Source organism: Armigeres subalbatus, chromosome 3, assembly GCF_024139115.2.
Source record: "Armigeres subalbatus isolate Guangzhou_Male chromosome 3, GZ_Asu_2, whole genome shotgun sequence".
Lineage (NCBI taxonomy): Eukaryota > Metazoa > Arthropoda > Insecta > Diptera > Culicidae > Armigeres > Armigeres subalbatus.
In genome coordinates, this window is record NC_085141.1 from 91,179,891 (window position 1) to 91,190,102 (window position 10,212).

A 10,212-nucleotide genomic window follows, 5' to 3' on the forward strand; every position below is an offset into this window, starting at 1 on the left:
TCACCGTCATAGAAGTCGTTTTGTTTGATCCGGGGGACCACGCCCAGGCTGTGGTGGCAGTGCTTCCAATGGTGGATTGAATATCTCTCTAGCCATCTACAAGAGAAACTGCGCCTAGCTGCCCTTCTGTTGGGACTCTACCGTCTTGTAGCGACTCAATGTTTAGCCGCTGCGATCCACTTCGACGTAACGCGTATTGTACACCGTCAAGAGTTTTGAGCGCAGGCATAGAGTAGAGTGGGGCAAGAGTACGCACTTAGTTTTCAATCGATCATGTGGCCCTTATGAAGCAAGCTTCTGCATATCAAATCAGTGTCGATGATTCATATACTCTTCCTTTATGTTACCCAGTGGGAAAAATATTGAAATTATTGAGATTCCTTTTAGTAGAACCCTTATTGCAAGACAAGTGAAAACGCACTCTTACCCCACCGGTGGGGTAAAAGTGCATGTGGGTGGGGTAAGAGTACGCATTTATCCAATCATGTGCTTTAAGTATATATTGACACAAATAAGAGTTAATAACATTTAATTGATGTTTAATGAGCATATATTAGGAAATGTTTAAAGATTACGTAACTTTCAAAGGGGGAGGGGGTCCTAAAATGTGCACTTTTCATACGAAAACCATTGTTTTCTATATACATATAAAAAACTACAGAGGTAAAAATACATATCAGTGTTTCGCGTGGCGTATACAAAGGCCTTTTCCTTAAAGAAAGTCCACCAATCACGTAACGTAAAATTGGGCTATTTCATCCCCCCCCCCCTATCTTACACTATTTATATGAATCCTCTTAAATTATATGGATCGTCACCATCTCGCAACCCCTCCCAGATAAACGTTGCGTAATTTATGAAAGTTTCTTTTGATTGAGTGAAATTATCATTTATAGATGAAATTGTGTTGTATTATGTTTAGGTGTACAACAAGCCCTAATACAATTTCATTATTTCGCTTCAGTCCGTTGTTCGCTAAGTCCTTTCTAACACCGAAATTACTTCAACTTATCCTTGTGATAATTTCGAATTCTGTCCCTTTTTTCTTAGTTGTGGATCTTTACGCTTTGGAAGAAGTCTTATTTCGGCCGGAGATACGGGTTTGACATCATAACTTGAAGATTCATATGCGTACTCTTGCCCCACTGATCCTGCGTACTTTTACCCCACAGTCCCAAAAATTATTCAAGTAATGGTTTTGACTTCTTGGAAAACCAACCGGATTGGTGTTCTGTACCATAAAGTACTCTATACAATAGGTTATCGAAATGGTATAATGTTCACCTGATTGAACGTATATATGGTAATGAAATACTAGTTGCGGAAACACAATTATTTTTAGCAAATGACCAAAAAGTGATCTAACTCCATATCTCCCTTGTTGTTTCTTCAAATCGTTTACAATTACACATTACGATAATAGTTGGTCAGACTACCTGTCAAACTGATTCAGTGCCGCTAGTTTATCTTTTTTATAACTTGAAAAATCGAAACGTACTTTACCCCACGCGCACTCTTGCCCCACTCTACTCTACTGCAAGAAGGTAGTGGTCGGATTCAGTATTCACACTGCGGTAAGAGCGGACGAAAAATTTACCGTCGATTAAAACGTGGTCGATCTGGTTTCCCGTTTCTTGGTTAGGTGATGTCCATGTGGCCTTGTGGTGCTTCGATCCACCATTCCTCGGGTGGCTGCAAAATTTATGCATCGTTGGCCGTTGATTGCCGATGACGATTTTGACGTCCCGCTGCAGCGGTGCACAGACGTCCTGCTCCAGCGGTGCATAGAACGCTTCTTTCTCATCGTCGGGTCGCCCTTCGTGTGGGTAAAGCACGTTGATGACGCTGTAGTTGAAGAAACGGCCTTTTATCAGCTTACACATCCTTGCGCCAATTGGCCACCCAATCACGCGTTGACGTATCATATTTATTTATTTATTGTATATATAAACAGGCATCCTACAGCCCAAATGATTTCAAATAAAACTATCTAACTGACATTAAAGCGTACGAGCTCTCAATGATTGAAACCAGCTTCGAAATACATAAACAAAGTAGAACTATGTACGAAGGGCAAACAAATTGGAAACTTGTATGGTCATTATTCAAACATCCACGAACAATCAGTTTATTTCGATTCAACATCAAAAATCAAACCATCAAGCGTTTTTCAAATCAGTTGTTCAACTTTCAATAGGTTGTTCATAGCGGAGCAATGTTCGGAGTCCAGCCTGTTTGACTGGTGTGTACGTCGCTTTATGCAATGTACACACCAGTTAAGCACTTTGACGAACATTGACTCTGCCCCCAGAAAACGCCTTGGTTGCTGCTTTGTTTGAACGTGAGTGAAGTTGTTCGAACAACCATTTGACAGTTGGCGGCTCGGTTGGAAAAAATTAAAACGCATTTGATTTTGGTCTAAGTTGCCGGGGGTGGAGTCAAGGTTCGCCGAACATGTTTGAGCATTTGTAGTGAAGTTGCACAAACCCTCATATATTTTTCGATGGTTGGTGCTCAAGTTGGCGCTTCGGTCGTTTGTGTGTGATATTGTCGAATAAATTGATTGTTCGTGCCGCTGTTGGTAAAACTTTATGGATGTTTGAATAAACGAGAGGTGGAGTCAATGTTGGTCAAACTGCTTGACCGTGTGTACGTTCCATTAGATTAGAGCACAGAGAACAGACATGGATCCTCGTACAAAATTTCGTTAAAAACGTGTGTAAAAATTTAAATCGCACCTCAGCGCCGCCAACGCAGGTTGCCCGACATAAAAACTCAATCTCACTAAGTGATGGCGTTGACATACACTACATAAACAATGTAGTACTGCCACCTATGAGCGAGCCTTGGAGCAATTCAGAATGAACACTAGCGCTAAAAAGTAAAACACGGCAAATTTTTAACCACATTTATCAGCACACTAGCACCGCGCAACGGGAGCATAACGACATACTTCAAAATGATCAGTACAAACTTTACACAAGCACGCGAATGAAGATGAACGTCTGTTCTCTGTGATTAGAGGGCGACTAACATTAAAGTCGAACGCTGAAGCAGTTCTTTTGAAGATCCTTTGCAATCCAGTATGTAATTGCAACGTACATGCTGTAGTTGGTGCGTTGAAACGGTAAACGGAGCATGGAGTTATTTCTCAAATAGGGAACGTCCACAAATTATGTAACGCTTGGAGGGGGGTGAGTAAAGTGTGACGATCCTTACAAAATTTTCAGATGCTTCATACAACATAGGGTGACATAGGGGAGAGGGGAGGGATTAAAAAAGTCCAACTATTGCGTTACGTAATTAATGGATCTTCCTATACCGAAGGGCAACGTTGATGTTCACCGCCCCAAGAACCGTTGGGCAATCTAAGCGACCTTGAAGAGCGTCGGCAATAAAAAAAACACTCGCCGTTGTCCTACGTACCTACATAGAATGAAAAAGTTGGCAACGATCGTGGCAACTCGGCAACTCCAAGGTAACTTGCGTAGTGCGAAGCGCAAAAACCTGCGTTGTACCGACTCGATTCTTTCAACGCCATTGTTGTAGTTTTGGCTCCAGACTTCAGAACGGTAAAATTTTTGGCGATTCTGATGATGCATCCAGGAGATCGAGAAGCTTTAGCCACAACATACGATATATGCTATTTAAATGTAAGTTGGCAATCCAAGATCACTCCCAAATCCTTGATATATGGTCTACGCGTGCAATATCTGCATCCAGTAAAATAATTTAAAAATAATAAAATATCATCTATAGTGGTCTTGCGAGAGCTCTTCCTCGGTGGAGCGCGCTCAATGGATTCAGATGAAGCAAATTGTGTTCGTCGCTGTCTCGTCTTCATAACTACCTTGAAGTCATTTACCAACTGCGAACAGTTCGGAATTTCTGGCATTTCCTTCCTGCTTCTGATTTTCTTCTTCTTTATGATCTCCAATAGGTTCTTCCTCTACTTCAATGATTCCGTTTTCCGTTAAATATGCTTCTGCAAGTGTTTCGATGAAAGAAAACGTGCACTGGTGCGAAACAAAGCTACCAAACAAACAATTGAAACGCAAAACTAATCGTATGGGATAATAATGCTGGAAGTGCACATCTGTTGTCGCATGCGTCGTGTACGACTGCCCGAGTAGCACACTTGTCACATATCAGTCACTGTGACTCATATGAGACTAAATGAAGTCACATTGAAGTAGTTGTAATAATGGTTTGTTATGAAAGATATGAGTTATCCCTGGATAATGCATTATCTGACAATACTAGCACGATGTTAGCATAATGTAAACGCTTATTAGCGAGGACAATTCCTGTTTACATTGTGCTAATATCGCGCTAGTATTGTCGGATAGTGCATTGTCCGCTAGAACTAGCTCATATGTAAACGGGCCAAAATCGATCTGAATGTGCTACTAGGGTCTTTTGTCGTTCATAATTATTGGTTTTATAGACGGCTTCAGCCTGTCACACATTATTTGAGGCCTACATAGGTGATGATGGCAGATGATGCTGGGCATGATGGAATACAACAACGACAGCGGCGGGCAGAGTCGTATGATGGGATGTATCCATCAACCGCGGCGGCGGGAAGGAACCCCCGCGCGCCGCGTCTGACTATCTTGAACGTTTTGTTTTACTGTCGGTCGGGCAACCTCAGGAAAACGTCACTACGCGTACACGCCAACAAGCGCACAGTTGAATGGATAAATATAGGCACTTCGTAAAGATATCGTATATCCAGCATTTTTATGAGAATGGCCGCCACAATTTCCACCTTTTGCAGGATGCATTCGATTTGACGCGTTTGGCTTGTGTCGTATGACACCGCAGCGATCATCATCATCATGAATTCATCATTATGATGATGAAAACTTATCGTTTTTGTGTCATACGACACAAGCCAAACTTCAAACTGTTTCCACCCTACCAAAAACTGTGTTGGATTGTGGCGGCCATTAGCGCTCGTAAAATGCTGGATAGTACGGTGTGCAATAAGCGTTCAACGTGTCGGTGTTCATGTGTCCTGCAGTTCCACGCATTTAGCTGCGGTCTTCAGTCGAGCGGTCGAGCCGAGTGATCTCCTGCCTAGGATTTGTTTTCTTGTTGTTTTTGCAATAGCAACGAAATAGTAGTAAAACACACACGGCGCGGTGCGTGTGCCGTTAACTGCCATGGACGTCCGGTTCCATAAGCCACGGCCCCGTAGCAGCAGCGGTACAAACAGCAAAACAGGGTTACGCACCAGTTTTTGTTGGGGTTTGGCATGCTTTTAGCCGACGAACACTGGTGGGGGGCTCGCCGTACGCCAAAAACTTCTCGCTCATCATTATTGACACAGTAGGGGAAGGTGGGTAGACTTGATCCCCAGGGAGACTTGATCACCCCCTGTTTTATCGAGAACTAAAGTAGTTTTGTTCTAAAGGTATTTTTAGTATCTGAAAGCTTATGAAAGGGAATGGCCATTAGCTTGCCTCAGGTTAGTTCTGATGTGCTTGAGAATCAACTGCACCACCATTCGAGCATTTTGATCAATGTGGTATATAAGAAGGCTTGCATTCGTCGAATCAGCACCTTGTTATATGCATCATTGGTCAAAATGCTCGGAACGGTGGGTGCAGTTGACCTCCAGAAAAGTCAAATCAGAGACTGACCCGCCGGTAAGCTGGCGGCCATTACCGCTCGAGGAAAACTGGATAGATCCTCTAGATAAGTGACCTTTATGTGGTGAGGTATTTTTTGGATTGACAACCTTATTTAATCTGCAGGACGGTTTGTATGTTTTGACAATGCGGGCTTGGTAGTCATATATGCGGGCTTGGTAGTCATATGGCTACTGCTTCTGCCTCATACGCAGGAGGTCGTGGGTTCAATCCCAGGTCCGTTCCATTCTCCTACTTTGTATCTTTCTCCATATTTCTCATGTTCTAGCAATCGCTAGAACTGGAAATGGACTTCCATACCGTTTCCATTACTATTCCTATACCTTCAACTTGAGTATTCTAACAGTAATCTGCTAGAATTGGAAATGAACTAACTCGTTTCCTACATCCAATTAGAAATTGCATCTGTTGCTTTCTTCTATCTATCACATTGACAGCTCGTTAACCAAGACGGACCTCCGCCTCTCGAACCTAACCCAAAAATTCCAACAAATTCCGCATGAACTCGTGGCAAGTGCAGAGGTATATTCGGCTTGCAATGGGCGAGTGATTGCATAATCATTTCCTCCCCCTTCCCTACATTGACTTGCATTCTGACGTGGCAGGCGCCAGTATGACCTAACAAATGAGATCACCAGCACTTGTACATTGAAGATGTGTGCTAGTCCCAAGCAAACATCTGTTGGTTCCCTGTGCAAGAACAGCTGATCTGGTCATAATGGAGTTGCAACTACGAGCAGTCAATCAAGCTCAAGCTCAAGGACGGTTTGTATGTTTTGACCTTCCTAAAGAATTTTTAATTGGATACGCAAAATTTTAACAATTTTTCATAACAATGATCTAATCCTTTCGTTTTTTCACAGCACAAAGCCATAAATATGCTTAATTATCTGTACTGATGAAAATGTCAACATTCCATCAAAGATTTATTTTTTAAACATGAATCTGTTCTCAGGCTTCTAATTTTCGTAAATTTGACAGATCTGATGAAGGGTTGGCAGGAAAAATTATTTATTGCGCAGATATCACAGAAAGGGGATCAAGTCTCCCCAAATTTTAAAATTGCATGTGCTTTCGAATTCAATAACAAAAATCGTTCATGTATACGCACAGCAATTCGAAAATTCCGCGTATTTTGAAGGAAAATATTTTAAAAATCTGAGTGCACCTTTCTAATTTTACCAAAGCAAGTTCTTGGAGAGGGATCAATTTCCCCCGAATATTTTAAAAGTCGATTTTTGATTCATTTCATTTATTTAGTTAAAATCTAAACAGATAACACTGAATCAACAATTTGACGCCACAATGCACGGTTCGAGGCCGCATCTCTCCATCCTCGGATACGCCCCACGCTCGCCAAGTCGTTTTGCACCTGGTCTGCCCATCTCGCTCGCTGCGGTCCACGCCGTCTCGTAGATCGGAGGCGAACACCATCTTCACAGGGTTGCTGTCCGGCATTCTTGCAACATGCCCTGCCCATAGTACCCTTTCGGCTTTAGCTACCTTCTGAATGCTGAGTTCGCCGTAGAGTTGGACGAGCTCATGGTTCATTCTTCGCCGCCACACACCGTCTTCTTGCACACCGCCAAAGATGGTCCTAAGGCACCCGTCTCGAATACCTGAGGCCTGCAAGTCCTCCTCGAGCATTGTCCATGTTTCATGTCCGTAGAGGACAACCGGTCTTATAAGGGTCTTTGTACATGATACATTTGGTGCGGTGGCGAATCTTTTTCGACCGCAGTTTCTTCTGGAGCCCGTAGTAGGCCCGACTTCCACAAATGATGCGCCTTCGTATTTCACGACTAACGTTGTTGTCAGCCATTAGCAAGGATCCGAGGTAGACAAATTCCTCGACCACCTCGAAGGTATCCCCGTCTATCGTAACACTGCTTCCCAGGCGGGCCCTGTCGCGCTCGGTTCCGCCCACAAGCATGTTCTTTGTCTTAGACGCATTCACCACCAGTCCCACTTTTTGTTGCTTCACGTTTCAGGCGTGGTGTACAGTTCTGCCACCTTTGCAAATGTTCGGCCGACAAATGTCCATGTCATCCGCGAAGAAAATAAATTGACTGGATCTGTTGAAAATCGTACCCTGGCTGTTACACTCGGATCTCCGCATGACACCTTCTAGCGCAATGTTGAACAACAGGCATGAAAGTCCATCACCTTGTCTTAGTCCCCGGCGCGATTCGAACGAACTGAAGTGTTCGCCCGAAATCTTTTTACACAGTTTTGCACACCATCCACCGTTGCTTTGATCAGTCTGGTAAGCTTCCCAGGAAGCTGTTCTCGTCCATAATTTTCCATAGTTCTACGCGGTCTATACTGTCGTATGCCGCCTTGAAATCAACGAACAGATGGTGCGTTGGGACCTGGTATTCACGGCATTTTGAAGGATTTGCTGTACGGTAAAGATCTGGTCCGTTGTCGAGCGGCCGTCAACGAAGCCGGCTTGATAACTTCCCCACGAACTCGTTCACCAATGGAGACAGACGACGGAAGATGATCTGGGATATCACTCTTTGTAGGCGGTATTAAGGATGGTGATCGCTCGAAAGTCTTTCCTCACACTCCAGTTTGTCGCCTTTTCTTTGTAGATGGGGCATATAACCCCTTCCTCTTACACTCCTCCGGTAGCTGTTCGGTTTCCCAGATTCTGACTATCAGTTTGTGCAGGCAAGTGGCCAGCTTTTCTGGGCTCCATCTTGATGCAGTTTCAGCCCGATACCATCCCTTTACCAGCTGTGCTTTATTGGTCTTTGATGGCTGTTGAATGGCATCCTTAACTTCACTTCAAGGTGGGGGCTGGGTTGCCCAAGCTAACATTTGGATTTGCTTGTTGTATGGAGTGTAAAAAATATATCTTCGAACATATAGGTTTGTTACGTTTTGGTGATGAAAAACTGCTTTCTTTGATTACTTTCACAACCCAAAACAGCGCAAAAAATATCAGATATTTTCTAACATCTTTCTAGTTGCAACCTTGTTTTTGATTGCACATTCATAGAAGTTACGTATTGCCTCAATTGAAAATTTTTACCGAATCGGCTGAAAATTTGATAGCCTTTTTAGCATAAAATATGATTCTGGGCTGTTCGGTTGAATTTTTGATACTTTTGAAAACATGAAGAGGTCTAATATAACATTTTTGCTCTATGATCACTATGTTCAAAATGATGGATTTTGCTTAGCTTTTAAGTGTTACGTCCACAATCTAAACAGGCAATTAAACGGCTGCTTTGGCAGTTTCCAATCCACACTTATATAATATTTAAAAACGGAGATCTACTTCATGGATGTATCTTGTTGCTTTCTTGCTTGTTTGTAATAATATTCAAATCAAATATTTTGACGAAGAGTTAAATTTCTGAATAAATCTCGCTTAACTTTTCAAAAGGTCCTAAGTAACATTTTTTTCATGAATTAATTTGAATAGCGCAACAACAGAACAACATGAAAGCTTTTGATTGCACTACTCAAATTAATTCATGAAAAAATGTCACTTAGGACCTTTTGAAAAGTTGAGAGAAATATTTTGCTATTTTGTAATTTGCTATTTTGTGTCAAATTTTCATAGTGTGCGTCCGATCTTGTGTCATCGTCCGCGTGGTCATCGAAATATTTTGTTCTGCGTTGAGCGAGTGAATGCATGAATAAGCAAGAGTTTAGTCGCGTCACATGTTTTCTCTATCACACAGAATGATCGCGTGATCATCGAAATATTTTTTGTTCTTGTTGTGCGGGTGAGTAAATAAATTAGAAAGTAAAATTTAGGAGGTGTCGTTCGTGTTTTCTTTAGCACAGAACGATCGAGCGATAATCGAAAATGTTGTTCTGTTTGTGCTATCGGTAAACAATTCACCAGTGCGTTTTCGACTGTGTTTTTGATTAACCTTTGATTAACTTACACGCAACATCAGGCATACCGTTGATGTTTTTGAAAAGTCTAACCATAATAAGCATACATTCCGGAAGCAAAACTCGATCAACCAGCCCCGGTCTCCTTAATTCAGTGAGAATTCGATCCAAATGAGCAAAATATTCATATCTTAAAACATATTTCTCGTATTAGAAAACTATATGTAAACTAAAAACAGAATGAATTAACCCTATTTTGCTCCTCAAAATCCATCTAGGTCATCTAGATGTACAAAAATTCTACGACGCATATAAAAGAATCCTTTCAACATAATGATGCAAAGCGATACACCTGATGACGACAGTTGTTGTCAAATGAATGAAACCGTAATCAGGCTGAGATTGAGAAAGTTTCAATGATTTTTTTTCTGTTGGAGTTTTCTTTCCAAAGATGGGTTGAAGGATCTCGGGAGCGACAGACTGAAAATAAATTGTCCTGCTCGGTTTAGTTGTTTCCATGCAACAAAATAGAAAGTATGGAATGGTTTCTTCACTCTGGAAAGTCGAATTGAGTGGGCTCGGTATTTTAGGTTTATTGAGACTTTTAAATCTTAAAATTGCTTTTTAATCCGAACAACGTATTTATCTGGTCTGATCAGGTTTCTACTTTTTCTTTGCGATTTTCTGTTGTAAGGAG